The sequence below is a fragment of the Geotrypetes seraphini genome, chromosome 6 (genome assembly GCF_902459505.1).
Source record: "Geotrypetes seraphini chromosome 6, aGeoSer1.1, whole genome shotgun sequence".
NCBI lineage: Eukaryota > Metazoa > Chordata > Amphibia > Gymnophiona > Dermophiidae > Geotrypetes > Geotrypetes seraphini.
The window spans coordinates 122,615,356-122,630,668 of NC_047089.1; the positions used below are offsets into that span (position 1 = coordinate 122,615,356).

The 15,313-nt window shown below is 50.0% G+C and overlaps 1 protein-coding gene across 6 annotated transcripts in view; it reads right to left on the bottom strand.

Annotated features, from left to right (window-relative positions):
• Positions 1-15,313, bottom strand: part of TPP2 (tripeptidyl peptidase 2) — a 1,323,399-nt gene that overhangs the window by 1,260,424 nt on the left and 47,662 nt on the right. The gene's annotated exons all lie outside the window — the stretch shown is intronic.

Sequence of the window (15,313 nt, forward strand, 5' to 3'; positions counted from 1 at the left end):
TGATGTAGTATGTTTTCCTCTTATCGTTTAGTTGTATTTTGTACTGTTTGTTAATTTTTTTCCAGGTGGTTTTCATGTGTTCAAGGTTATTTTTTCTCCATTTTCTTTCTAGTCTTCTACATTGTCTTTTGAGTAGGAGTAGATCATTGTCAAACCATTGGTCAAATTGTCTGCTGGTTCTAGTTTTGGTTTGTGATGGGGCTAGCTCATCAAGGGTGTTATTGCTCAAATTGCACCAATGTGAAATGAAGTCTTTGGGGTTGCATTCCAGGATTGATTCATCTATTTTAGTCCAGAATTTGGTGGGCTTGATGTACTTGCGTGAGGTGTAGGTTACTTTTTTGGTTTTTGATGTGGCAAGGAATGGGTGAACTCCAGAGCGTAGCCATCCCAAATCACCTCCAGAACCCACTGATTGGACCTGATGTCTGCCCACCTTGGATAAAAATCCCTTAGCCGGGCGCCAGCAAGGAGTCATTGGGCAGGACGGGTGGCAGGGGACCCAGCAGGAGCGCTACCCACACCCGGTGGGCCCCACGAAAGGACTGCATGCACTGGAAGAACCTGCCTCTAGAAAGACCAGGGGACTGAAAAGAGGCAGCCCTTCGACCAGGGCAGAAACGGCAGAAATCACGCCCACGAGTATCGCCACCTCGAGCCAACGGCCTAGGCCTATCCTCAGGCAAACGAGGCACTTTAGAATCAGTAAGAGTCTGAACCAACCTGTCCAGGTCCTCACTACACAAGAGCCTTTAAAAGGAAACTTTTGTCAACTTAGCTTTGGACGCCGAATCCAAGCATGAAGCCACAAGATACGGCAAGCTGCTACTGCAAACGCCAACAACTTGACAGAAACTCGTAAGAGGTCATACAGGGCATCTGAAAGATAAGAAGCACCCAATTCAATCTTTGCTACCTCGCGCTTGAGCAATTCCCAATCCTCAGTTTTATAGTCAAGGACATGCTCGCCCAGCAAAAACACGCCTGAGCCACCAGCCCGCCAAACATCAAAACTCTGCTTAAAGAGGGACTCCAACTTACGCTCCTCTGGGTCCTTTAAGGCCGTACCGCCCTCAACAGGCACGGTATGCCTTTTAGAGATGGTCGATACCACCGCATCCACTACAGGCGACTTCAGAGTGTCCCTATCCTCTTCAGGAATGGGATACAGGCGGGCCATGGAGCGCGCAAACAAAAAGGAGCTTCCGGCACTTGGCACTGTGCTAACATAATATCCTGAATATCCTGATGCATAGGAAAAGAGCGGGAAGCAGAGCTGATCCCCTTAAGCAAGGGGTCCACCGTAGGCGTGGACTCCAACAAGGTGTCCTCAAAGTGCAAAACTGGGAAAGCCTAAAGAATTAGCTCATGAAACAGGGACAAAGTGTGAGATAATAAAATTTGCAGACGACACCAAACTTTTTAGTGGTGCTCGGACTATAGAAGACTGCGAAGAATTGCAAAGGGACTTGAACAAGCTAGGGGAATGGGCGACGAGGTGGCAGATGAATTTCAACGTTGAGAAATGTAAAGTATTACATATGGGAAGCAGAAACTTGAGGTACAACTATACGATGGGAGGGATATTATTGAAGGAGAGTATACAGGAAAGGGACTTGGGGGTAATGGTGGACACAACAATGAAGCCGATGGCACAGTGTGCAGCGGCCGCCAAGAAAGCGAATAGAATGCTTGGTATAATCAAGAAGGGTATTGCGACCAGAACGAAAGAAGTTATTCTGCCGTTGTATTGGGCGATGGTGCGCCCGCATCTGGAGTACTGCGTCCAATTTTGGTCACCATACCTTAAGAAGGATATGGCGTTACTCGAGAGGGTCCAGAGGAGAGCGACACGTCTGATAAAAGGTATGGAAAACCTTTCATACGCTGAGAGATTGGAGAAATTGGGTCTCTTTTCTCTGGAGAAGAGGAGACTTAGAGGGGATTTGATAGAAACTTACAAGATCATAAAGGGCATAGAGAAAGTAGAGAGAGACAGATTCTTCAAACTTTCAAAAAATAAAAGAACAAGAGGGCACTCGGAAAAGATAGAAGGGGACAGATTCAAAACGAATGCTAGGAAGTTCTTCTTTACCCAACGTGTGGTGGACACCTGGAATGCGCTTCCAGAGGACGTGATAGGGCAGAGTACAGTAATGGGGTTTAAGAAAGGATTAGACAATTACCTACTGGAAAAGGGGATAGAGGGGTATAGATAGAGGATTACTGCACAGGTACTGGACCTGTTGGGCCGCCGCGAGAGCGGACTGCTGGGCACGATGGACCTCTGGTCTGACCCAGCAGAGGCACTGCTTATGTTCTTATGAAACTCTTCCTGCTGAAAAATGCGCACCACAGATGCATCTTCGCCAGCTAGGGGGTGCTCAAAACACTCACTGGCAGAATCCAACCTCCCAAGCGGATCCTGGAAATCTCCCCAAGGGTCCAAGGTCCTTATCATTAACATCTTGCTCCTCTGGGCAAAAATCTTCATCCCAAGAGACCCTCGGGCATTTGGATGAGAGAGGAGTAGAGGGGGGCAAAACTGCCGCTGTGTTGGGCCACACCGGGGAAGAAGTCGAGGGCAACCCCCTCCTCCCCCCCGAGATCCCCGAAGTGGACATGGAACCTCCAGCCGCCAGTACATAAGCTTTACAAAGTGCTAACATAAATTCAGGGGGAAAGGCCCCCGGCGGCCCCAAGGGACTCCCTGCCCCAGCAGGGGACCCTGCCATACCTTGCCCCTGTATTTCCAGAACAGAAGGAAGGTCACCTGAGGTAACTGAGATGAGAGAGGTGGTTCCTGCCGAAATTGGACCTGAAACCGCCAAAATCAGAGCTCCTGCGGCCTACCGCGTCTGAAAAGCCTGAGACTTTCCTGACGCTAAGGTCGAGGAATCAACCAATGCAAAAAGGGAATCCCCAGCCATTCTGGCAACAAGGGAATCCTTTTCTCCCTGACAGGCAGTGGCTGGGAAACCCTCCATGTGGGCATCGGGAGAAGCCTGGGCTTCCCTGCAATTCAAAGCCAACTCACGAGGTACATGCGGCGGGGTGCTCTGGCCGCCGGCATCCTCTGCCAACGAGGCTACCCCACCGCTCCGGCCTGCACAACGCTTGCACAGGTCGGCCGCGAGTACCTTGCCTCTGGAGCACAAAGAAAAATTATGTTCTTACCTGTTAATTTTCTTTCCTTTAGAAACAGCAGATGACTCCAGAGACTAGTGGAATAGCTCACATCGACCAGCAGGTGGAGATAGAGAAACTGATTAACAGGTGGTCTTATAGACTGGCATTCCTCCTGTCCATCCAGTAACGCTCCTTGCCCAAGCATCCAGGAATAGGAAAAAATGAGCAGTCAAAAAAACTTCTTTCCAGCAACGAAGTACAAAGAGTAAAATACAGAATATAACTACCAACAATAACACAACTGAATCGCGCAACACAGAAAACCGACAGACCGTCTGCAGAAAGGGTGGGGCTCTGGATTCATCTGCTGCTTCTAAAGGAAAGAAAATTAACAGGTAAGAACATAATTTTTCCTTCCTTAGCACAGAAGCAGATGAATCCAGAGACTAGTGGGATGTTGCAAAGCAAAACTCAAACAGGGTGGGAAGCCAACGCCGCCTCCGCAATAACCGAAGCGCCAAAACTAGCCTCCACACAGGCAGCCACATCCAATCGGTAATGCTTTGAAAAGGTATTCCCAGAAGACCAAGTAGACGCAAGACAAATCTCCTCCAAGGAAAGACCTCCGGACTCCGCCCAAGACGCAGCCATCCCGCAAGTCGAATGGGCACAAAGCTGTTCCGGCAACCGCTTCCCCACCATCAAGTACGCTGAAGCAATCGTCTCTTTGACCCAACGAGCAATGGAAGCCTTAGATGCAGCCATACCTTTGTTCCGGCCCGCGAACAACACAAAGAGGTGATCTGACCGACGAAAGTCATTAGTAACCTGCAAATAATGAAGAACAATTCTGCGCACATCAAGGAAACGCAAGGAAGAGAAGCGCTCCCCCCAATCCTCCCGCCGAAAAGCTGGGAGGAATAAACACTGGTTCACATGAAAGGAAGAAACCACCTTCGGCAGAAAGGATGGCACCGTCCGAACAGACACACCAGAATCCGAAATGCGCAAAAAAGGATCCCAGCAAGACAAAGCCTGTAACTCCGACACCCTTCTGGCCGACGCCATGGCCACCAAAAATACTGTTTTCAACGTGACATCCTTCAGAGTAGCATTAGACAAAGACTCAAAGAGTGCTGCCTGCCACCCCCAAAGGACAAGCTTAAGACTCCACTCTGGACAGGTTCTCTCAAGAGGAGGTCGAATATGGTGAACCCCTTTCAGGAATCTCACAACATCAGGTTGAGACGCAAGCGCCGAACGAGACACCCGTCCCCTGTAACAAGCAATGGCCGCCGCCTGAACCTTCAGGGAATTATAGGCCAACCCTTTGGCGACGCCTTCCTGCAGAAAAGAAAGAATAGCAGACAGGGACGCCTGGAAGGGCGAAAGACCCTGAGCATGACACCAAGACTCGAAAACCCTCCAGATTCTAGCATAGGAGGCAGAGGTAGAAATATTTTTGGCATGAAGAAGAGTGGAAGTAACCTGTTCCGAATAGCCCCTATGCCTCAGCCGCGACCGTTCAAGAGCCAGGCTGTAAGACCAAAGTGGGACGGATTTTCCATGGATATCGGACCCTGCGTCAGTAAGTCCGGAGTCACCGGAAATGTCAACCGATTGCCCGTCGACCACGTACCGCATACCACGGACGACGCAGCCAATCCAGAGCCACCAGGATCACTCTGCTCGGAAAGAGAGAAATGCGGTGCAACACCCGACCTATCATCAGCCAAGGAGGAAACACATAAAGAAGACAACCCGGAGGCCAAGGAAGAGCCAACGCGTCACCCCCCTCCGAATCCCATTCCTTCCGTCTGCTGAAGAACCGAGGAAGCTTCGCATTGCGAGACGAGACCATGAGATCCATCTCCGGAAGACCCCACCATCGGACCAGCAGGTCGAACGCCCAAGCAGACAACTCCCATTTGCCTGGATCTAGAAGATTTCTGCTGAGAAGTCCACCTGAACATTTTCGTGACCCACAATGTGCGCTGCTGAGAGAAGAGGAACATGAACTTCCGCCCATCGAAACAGGACCATTGCCTTGCCGGCTGAGGACTTCGGGTACCCCCTGCTGGTTGATATATGCCACCGCCGTGACACTGTCCGAAAAGACCCTTGTCGGTCGGTTCTGAACCAGGGACTGAAACGCCTGAAGCGCAAGCCTGATCGCTCTCAACTCCAGCATATTGATCGACCACTGCGCTTCCTCCTGAGACCAAACTCCCTGCGCCGAGGACTGAAGGCACTGGGCTCCCCAGCCCAGAAGACTGGCATCCGTCGTAACCACGACCCAATCCGGCGTCGCAAGCGGCATGCCCCTGAACAGATTGACCTCACTGAGCCACCACTGCATGCTAAGGGCAGTTTGGGAACTCCACCGGAGACGCCGATCGTAGTCCTGAGACACCGGGGACCACCGGGAAACAAGAGACTTCTGTAACGGCCTCATGTGGAACCGAGCCCAAGGGACCACCTCCAGAGCCGCCACCATCGAGCCCAGAACCTGCACATAATCCCAAACCCGTGGTCTGGGCGACTGGAGAAGAAGACGAACCTGAGACTGCAACTTCTCTCCCCGGTCCCGGGACATAAACACCTTCCCCCGACAAGTGTCGAACGGTACGCCCAGATGTTCCAACGACTTGGATGGGGTCAGGGAGCTCTTAGGAAAGTTTATAACCCACCCCAAAGACTGAAGGAGAAATATCACTTTCTGGGTAATTGACAAACTCTCCTGCCTGGAAGAGGCGCGGATCAACCAGTCATCCAAGTAAGGGTGCGCTCGAATCCCCTCTCGGCGCAGAAACGCGGCCACCATCACCTTTGAAAAGGTGCATGGAGCCGTGGCTAGACCAAAGGGCATCGCCCGAAACTGATAATGTTGGCCTAGGATCGCAAACCGAAGAAATCTCTGATGCGGAGGCCATATTGGTATATGGAGGTATGCCTCTTTGAGATCGAGGGGCGTGAGGAACTCCCCCGGCTGAACCACAGCAATGACTGAACGAACCGTATCCATACGAAAATGTCTGACCCTGAGAAATTTGTTGACCCGCTTGAGATCCAGCACTGGTCTTACTGACCCCCCCCCCCTTCTTGGGCACAATGAAGTAAATGGAATACCTGCCGAGACCCATCTCCTCTGGGGGAACCGGCACCACAGCCCCCAGATCCAGAAGCACTTGAAGCGTGAGACGCACCGAGTCCCGTTTGGCCGCCCCATTGCACGGGGACACCAAGAAAGAATCAGCGACGGGAGAGGAAAACTCTAACTTGTAACTGTCTCGAATAATGTCCAAAACCCACTGATTTGACGTTATCTTGGCCCACTCCACGAGAAAGGCAGACTGCCGCCCCCCCAAGGGAATGGCGGAGGGAGCCGAGACCCCGTCATTGTGGATTGCGATTTGCTGGAGCATGGGCTGGCTGAATTGTTGGAGGTTCTGCCGCCCGAAAGGAATTCTTTTGCGGAAACCTAGGTCTCGAATTTGCAAAGGATCCGTAAGAGGGTTGTAAGGATGGCTTACCCGGCCTATATCTCTTAACATCCCGGAAGCGAGGTCTGGCAGACGAGGGTTTCAAAGGCGGTCTAGGCCTGTCTTCCAGCAACCGCTGTGTTTTGGTATCACCAAAATCCTTCACCAACTTATCCAAATCCTCCTCAAATAACAGACGACCTTTAAAAGGGAGTTTCACGAGCCGAAGCTTGGACACTGCATCCGCTGCCCAATGACAGAGCCACAAAGATCTGCAAGAAACCACGGACAGAGACATTTGTTTGGCAGAAGCACGAATAATATCATAACAAGGTATCCGCCAAATATGCCAGACCAGACTCCAGATCTGCCAATTCAGAGGGAACAGAACTCCCGGACTCCTTCATGTTATCTGCCACCGCTTGAGACCACTGCAGACATGCACGCGCAGCATATGAACTGCAAACCGCAGCTTGCAAGGTGACCGCTGCCACTTCAAAGGACATTTTAAGCGAAGATTCAATCTTCCTATCCTGCACATCCTTCAGTGCAACACCCCCCTCAACTGGCAAGGTAGTCTTTTTGGTGACTGCGGCCACCAACGCGTCAACCCTAGGCAGCTTAAATTTCTCCAGTTCATTCGGAGCAATAGGGTACCACTGCCGCATGGCTTTCGACACCCGCAGACTGGCCTCTGGCATGTCCCATTGCGTCGCAATAAGCTCCTGCATGGCTTCATGAACCAGAAAGGATCTAGGCGGCTTTCGCATCCCAGCCATAAAGGGGTTCGCGGACCCAGAAACCTGCGGATCCTCCTGCGAGATGTGCAACCCCTGCAAAGCCTTAGAAATTAAAGAGGAAAGTTCTTCCCTATGAAAAAGACGGAGCACGGAAGGATCATCCACATCCCTACCAATAGGCTCCTCCGCGTCCTATTCCGTCACCTCACCTTCCTCCAACAACTCTGGAAGAGATAGAGACAAGGGGGAGACCAAGGCAGGGTCCCCCTCATCCGCGGGTGCAAGTCTGCGACGCTTCGCCGCCTGGGACTGCACTGGAGGGGAAACATTAGCAATAGCAGTAGTAGCAGAAGTAGTAGTAGTAGTAGTAGTAGCCGGAGCAGGCAGCAAAGGAACATTCAAAAGCGCAGCCTGAGCAGGCTGAGAGCTCTGCAAGAGGAAGGCACGGTGCATCAGCATGATAAACTCTGGCGAAAATGAGCCCTCCCAAATCCCGCCGGCCCGGCCTGCACCGCGCAGTGGAGCGAAACCGAGTCTTCCCCCAGCGCTCCCGACGCTCCAACAGCCGCCGAACTCCCTTCAGATGCAGACGCGCCCTGAAGCATGGCCGGTTCAACCGCAAGGGAAGAGGAGCTCGACCGCACCTCCCCAGCGCAGGTAAACTCAAAATCACTGGCTGGTAGCAACGCATCTTCAGCCGTCGCGCCAGCACAGCCGGCGGAGCACAGCCCTGACGGTGTTCTGCGCTTCTCACAGCGCGAACACCGTTTAACCGACTCAGCCACCATTTTTTTTTTTTTTGCGAAACGGAGAAAGCCCGCCAAACAAACGACGCTGCTCCAAAAAACCACCAGCGTATCAGCCAAGACGCGCCTAACACACAAACAAGGAACTTCTACTCACCCAAGCCTTCCACCTAGCACAACAGCAAATAAGTTAAGGCTGGCAGTTGCAAACTGTAAGCTGACCCGAAGGCACAGCACAGCACAGAGAGGCTCTGGTTATGTTTTTGTTTTTTGTTTTTAAACTGGAAAGAAGACAAAGCAGAGCCCATAGGCAACCCCTCAATCCACTGGAGGGGAGGGTGGAGAAGGGACCTGCGGGGGCCCAGGTGTAGCTCCCAAAGCTAGCACCGCACAGCCAGACACCCCTTTCTCTCTGAAGAGAAAAATCTCAACAGAAGATATGAAAATTTATAGAAAATTCACCAGGCACAGCCAGAATCCAGGAGCTAGATGGATAGCGACTAACTCCTGCTGGGAGATAGAGCATACTGGATGGACAGGAGGAATGACAGTCTATAAGACCACCTGTTAATCAGTTTCTCTATCTCCACCTGCTGGTCGATGTGAGTTATCCCACTAGTCTCTGGATTCATCTGCTGCTGTGCTAAGGAATAAGCATTTTTTCCCTTTAAAAATGCTCATTGTGCTGAAAACCGCCCTAGCTGAAAGAAAAGTGCTGATTAGATGAGAAAAAACAGTAAAAAGGCAGTTTTAAAGGGAAATGAGCCCTTTAGACTGGCACACGTCAGGATTTTTTTTTTTTTTCTTTTTACAGAACAGACTCAACAGCTCTCAAAGCTGGAGGGCTGACCAACCAGAGGGCCAGGCTGCCGGCTGAGGCACCTCTACAAAAATATGGGGAGCTGGAGGAAAGTGGGGGGAGAGACCCAGCACGAGACCTGCCGAGTTTAACACCCCCGAGGTCAGATGGATCCCCATACAGGACCCATCCAAGCTCTATCCAGCACAAAAAGGGGAACCCAGGAGTCCAAAAACAAAGTTCCAACAGTGCAAGGCCAGCCGAAGGGAGACTGTAGGAGCTGTGCCTAGTCCTGAGCACATGGTAGAAGAGTCCTGAGCACATGGTAGAAGAGTCCTGAGCACATGGCAGAACAGTGAGCGGAGAGTGTGCTAGCAGGAAGAAGCAGAGAGAGGAGCAGAGAAGGCGGTGCTAGCAGGGGAAAGCCCACCCCTGATGTCGCCAGCCAAACTCCCCCCATAAAAGGGGACAAGCCAACGGCGCGCAGCCGTTCAGCGCGCGGCGAAGGCGAGTGGCAAAGGCGCTCGCCTTAGCGAGAGCGCCTTTGCAAAGAGCCTTAAGAAGAGCCAAACTACACAAGACAACGATACCTTAGGGCAACAAGCGGACCTCTCAAACACACTATCCCTTCACCCTAATCGTACAGGCTCTCATACTAACTCACAGACAGCAACCCTCTCAGACATCTCAAACTCTCAGTCTCTCAGACACCCTTATCTTTCAAGCACTAGATACCCCATTCTTCCAATTCTCAGACCACCCTAATCTTTCAAAATCTCACACCTGCTCACAGACAGATTTTTCTAATTTTCCTAATTCTCTACCTTACTGACAGGCAGACCTCAATTACAACTCAGCAATGGCAGGGAGGACAAGAAGCGCGAAGTCTATAATCAAGACCAGTATTCCAGTCGCTATGGGGATCCAGGAAGCGACCACGGACTGCGTGCAGAAGGAGGAGGACCCAGGACGGTGGACAGAGATCTCTGTGCAGACCGAGACCATCCCCCAGCGCTACATTACAGTCTCTACACAGACAGAGGAGGCCGCGCAGCTGGATGGAGATCTCATGCAGGAACTAAGGAGCCTCAGGGTGGAGGTGATACACCTGAGAAGCATCCGAGAGGACGAGGCCTACATCGACGGAGTCGTCCAGGAGCTGTCCCAAATCACCGAGCAGGCCCATGACAAGTCCATCCTCGAAACGCCCAAATCATCAGCTTTGAAACCAACAATTGGGATACAGGAAATGGCTAGCGGCACTGACTCCTGGCAGCTAGTGACCTCCTCCACGGGCAAACATAGGAGACCCCCCCCCCCTTTTTCAAACTCTTCATCTTCTCCTTCTTCTTACAAACAGGGCAGCTATACATCAACCCCTCAACTCACCCTGCGGAACAGATTCCAGATTCTTCAGAAAGGAACTGCCGATGAGGAACAGGAGCAGAACAGGAGCAGGCCCAACACACAGCTCCATCTCCAAGGACAACTGACCGGCTCCCCCCAAAGAAGCGCAGAGTAATAGTCATCAGGGATTCCATGCTGAGGGGCACCGAGGGACCAATTTGCAGACCGGATATGCAATCTAGGGAGGTGTGCTGTCTGCCTGGAGCCAGGATACGAGATGTCACCGCCAGTCTGGATAGACTACTCAAGCCCTGAGACCACTTTCCTATGCTTCTTGTCCACATAGGAACCAACGACACTGCCAGGAACACACCGGAGACCATCACCAGAGAGTTTGGAGCACTGGGTGAGAGGCTGAAGCGGACAGGAGCGCAGGTGGATTTCTCATCGATCCTCCCAGTTAGAGGCAAGGGAAGAGCCAGAGATGAACGTATCCTGAGGACGAACGAGTGGCTACAGGGATGGTGCCGGGATATGAACTTCAGATTCCTAAACCATGGGAAAGCGCTACAAGGACTTCAGGGACCAGACGGACTCCATCTGACCAGTAGGGGTAAGACCGTCTTCGGACACCGACTAGCCCGCCTGCTTCACAGGGCTTTAAACTAGGTAAGTCGGGGGAGGGTACCCATTCACATATTAGTGCAGAAAGGAATTATCCTGATGAGGTGAGTCGAAACTGCGCTTCCATGTCCAAGGTAAGTACCCACACTGCAAACAGTTCTTTAGGAGTCACACCGACCGGGTAGGATACGCCTCACAGGGACTTAGCAAACACAAGATATGGAGGGCCATGTATGTCAATGCACACAGTTTAGGTAACAAAATTGGAGGCTGAAATAAGGAATGCCGACCTAGATGTGGTGGCAATATCTGAAACTTGGTTCATGGACTCACATGGGTGGGATATGGCTATACTGGGCTACAATCTACTTCGTCAGGACAGAGAGGGCAGGTTAGGAGGGGGGGTAGCTCTATACATTAAAGAGAACATCAAAACCACCAGGATCACAGATGTCAAGTACACCAGGGAGTCCCTCTGGGTAAACCTGGCAAGAGGCAGAGAAAAATGCCTGTATCTAGGTATGGTATACAGACCCCCAAGACAACTGGAAGACATGGACGCAGAATTAATTGAAGACATAGAGAATATCACTCTACGAGGAGAAGCTGTACTGCTAGGGGACTTCAATATGCCTGATGCAGACTGGAACTCATTTTCAGCGACAACCAGCAGTAGCAGGAGGCTCTTAACCTCCATAAAGGGAGCACGTCTCAAACAAATGGTAACGGAGCCCACTAGGGCCCAGGCGATCCTCGACCTGGTACTCACCAACGGGGAAAGCGTCTCAGAGGTCTCAGTAGGAGATACGCTAGCCTCCAGCGACCACAACATAGTATGGTTCAACCTTAGGAAAGGCTTCCCTAGATCAAACACAAAAACAAAGGTACTCAATTTCCGGGGCACAGACTTCGCACGCATGGGAGATTTCGTCCATCGGACGCTGCAGGACCAAGCGGAGACCGATGATGTAGAAGCTAAGTGGTTAACACTGAAATCAACCATACATGAAGCAACTAGCCGCTTCATAAAATCAGTAAATAAACGACAAAGAAACAATAAACCCCAATGGTTCACCGCGGAGATCTCGCACCTCATTAAGAAGAAAAAAGCGTTTCTCTCCTACAAGCGCACGGAGAAAAGAGAGGCAAAGTAGAATATAGGACCAAGTCTACAGCGGTCAAAATGGCAGTTAGGGAGGCAAAACTTCGAGTGGAAGAAATTCTGGCAAAAAACATTAAAAAGGGGGACAAATCCTTATTCAGGTATATTAGTGACAGAAAAAGGAACACAGGTGGGATAGTATGCCTTAGAAGACCGGACGGAAGTTACGTGGAAGCAGATTTCGATAAAGCCGAACTACTGAATGAATACTTCTGCTCAGTCTTCACCTGTGAGGCACCGGGACACGGTCCGCAGTTGAAGGCAACACAAAGCACAGAAGACCCGTTTCAGAATTTTGAGTTCACACCAGGTGAAGTTTACAGTGAACTGGCAAGACTCAAGGTGAACAAAGCCATGGGACCAGACAATTTGCACCCAAGAGTGCTCAGAGAATTGAGCGATGTCCTGGCGAAACCGTTGGTTGAGCTATTCAATCTCTCCCTAAGTAAGGGGAAAGTTCCCCTGGACTGGAGATTAGCTAATGTCGTTCCTCTGCATAAAAAGGGTTGCAGGGCCGAGGCTGCGAATTATAGACCGATGAGTCTCACATCAATAGTGTACAAACTCATGGAAACACTAATTAAAAGCAAATTGGACACGATCTTGAATGAAGAGAATCTTCGGGATCTCAGTCAGCATGGATTCACCAAGGGTAGGTCCTGCCAATCCAATCTCATCAGCTTCTTTGACTGGGTAACAAGAAAGTTGGACTTGGGAGAGTCTTTGGACGTCGTGTACCTGGACTTCAGTAAAGCTTTTGACAGTGTCCCACACCGCAGGCTGCTAAGCAAGATGGAATCGATGGGGTTAGGAGAGACACTAACTGCATGAGTCAATGATTGGCTGAGTGGCAGATTTCAGAGGGTGGTGGTTAATGGTACCCTCTCTAAAACATCAGAGGTGACCAGTGGAGTGCCGCAGGGCTCGGTCCTGTGTCCACTCCTTTTCAAAATATTCATAGGGGATCTGACTCAAGGGCTTCAAGGTAAAATAACACTATTCGCCGATGTTGCCAAACTATGTAATATAGTAAGTGAATGCAGTTTACAGAATTATATGGCGCAGGACCTGCTTACATTGGAAAGTTTGTCCTCAACCTGGCAGCTAGGCTTCAATGCTAAGAAATGTAAGGTCATGCACCTCGGAAGCGGAAATCCATGCAGGACGTACTTCTTGAACGGAGAAATTTTAACTAGGACTTCAGCAGAACGAGATTTAGGAGTAATCATCAGTGCAGACATGAAAACTGCCAATCAAATGGAGAAGGCTTCATCTAAGGCAAGGCAGATATTGGGTTGTATCAATAGAAGTTTTGTCAGCCGAAAGCCTGAAGTCATAATGCCGTTGTACAGGGCCATGGTGAGACCTCATCTGGAGTACTGTGTGCAATTCTGGAGGCCACATTACAGTAAAGATGTGCACAGAATTGAATCGGTTCAGCAGACGGCCACCAGAATGATCTCGGGGCTCAAGGGTCTCTCGTATGAAGAGAGACTGAACAAATTGCAGCTCTACACTCTCGAGGAACGTAGGGAGAGGGGAGACATGATCGAAACATTTAAATACCTCACGGGACGTGTCGAAGTGGAAGATGATATTTTCTTTCTCAAGGGACCCTCAGCCACAAGAGGGCACCCGTTCAAACTCAGGGGCGGAAAATTTCATGGTGACACCAGAAAGTATTTCTTCACAGAGAGAGTGGTTGATCATTGGAACAAGCTTCCAGTGCAGGTGATTGTGGTAGACAGCGTGCCAGACTTTAAGAATAAATGTGATACCCATGTGGGATCCCTACGAGGGTCAAGATAAGGAAAATGGGGGTGGGTAAGCAGAGTGGGCAGATCACCGGACTGGATGGACCTCGGTCTGATCCGGTGAGGGCTTTTCTTATGTTCTTATGTAGCCCTTTTCTGCCGTCATCTTCTATATTTCTATGTTTCTATGTTTACTAAGAGGGGAGCCGAACTAGTCTTATTACCTGCTATGGAGAATGAGACTGATTGGATTGCTAGGGGGGGAAGCTAGCCTGATATAAAAGTTTGTGCTCAGTCTCCACCTGCTGGTAGCAGTGAGGCATATAACCCATTTGTAAGGACTGTACCGGTCTACCAAGCGATACAGAAATTCAGATTTTGATAAGCTTATGCACCTAGTCTTGGGACAACACCATTATAAATTTGTGCTCAATCTCCACCTGCTGGTAGCAGTGAGGCATATAACCCATTTGTAAGGACTATACCGGTCTACCAAGCGATACAGAAATTCAGATTTTGATAAGCTTATGCACCTAGTCTTGGGACAACACTATTATAAATCTGGCTTTCTCACTCACCTGTACCAGTTTGTAAAGATGGGCATTGAACAACTATTTTGCTGTACCACTTTGCCAACTGATACCCTAACGCAATTTGCTTATAGAGTGTGGGTGATAGACGCAGTACTTAGAGAGCACGAACACTGGCCCAGTACAGAAGATTATGGTCAGAGACAGCATAAGGAATTTCTATTAGAATTATTATCCCCTGAGATTACTAAACACCACTTGTTTTCTGAGGATCCTAAAACACCTTTTGACATTTTAATGCTCAGGATTGGGTCTATGTGGAAGACCCAGCCATCTCAACTTATTTCTGTGTCAGAAGTCAGGAGGTAGCGAGCTGAGAGATCTCCCCAATACACAAAAAACACACATACAGGAAATAAGAGGACAGGCACCCTGAAGAGGACATGGCAGAAGTACTAACAGAAACTCATCCAACTACATTCCTTTCCATGAGATCAAAATCCAGAAAGAAGAAATAGAATAAGAGAAAATTAAATGGAAGCAGGATAGACATACTATGCAGTTAGAACTGGACAGAGTAAAGAGTGATTTGGCAGCCTCAAGGTAAAACAGTATTAGTGCATATTTATTCATTCATTCAATTTTCTATCTGTTCTCCCAAGGGAGCTCAGAACGGATTACATGAATTTATTCAGATAGAAACATAGAAATAGACGGCAGATAAGGGCCCACGGCCCATCTAGTCTGCCCACCTTAATGTCCCTCCCCTACCTTTGCCCTGTGAATAGATCCCATGTGCCGATCCCATTTGGCCTTAAAATCAGGCACGCTGCTGGCCTCAATCACCTGTAGTGGAAGACTATTCCAGCGATCAACCACTCTTTCAGTGAAAAAGAATTTCCTGGTGTCACCTCGTAGTTTCCCGCCCCTGATTTTCAACGGATGCCCTCTTGTTGTCGTGGGACCCTTGAAAAAGAAGATATCTTCCTCCGCCTCAATG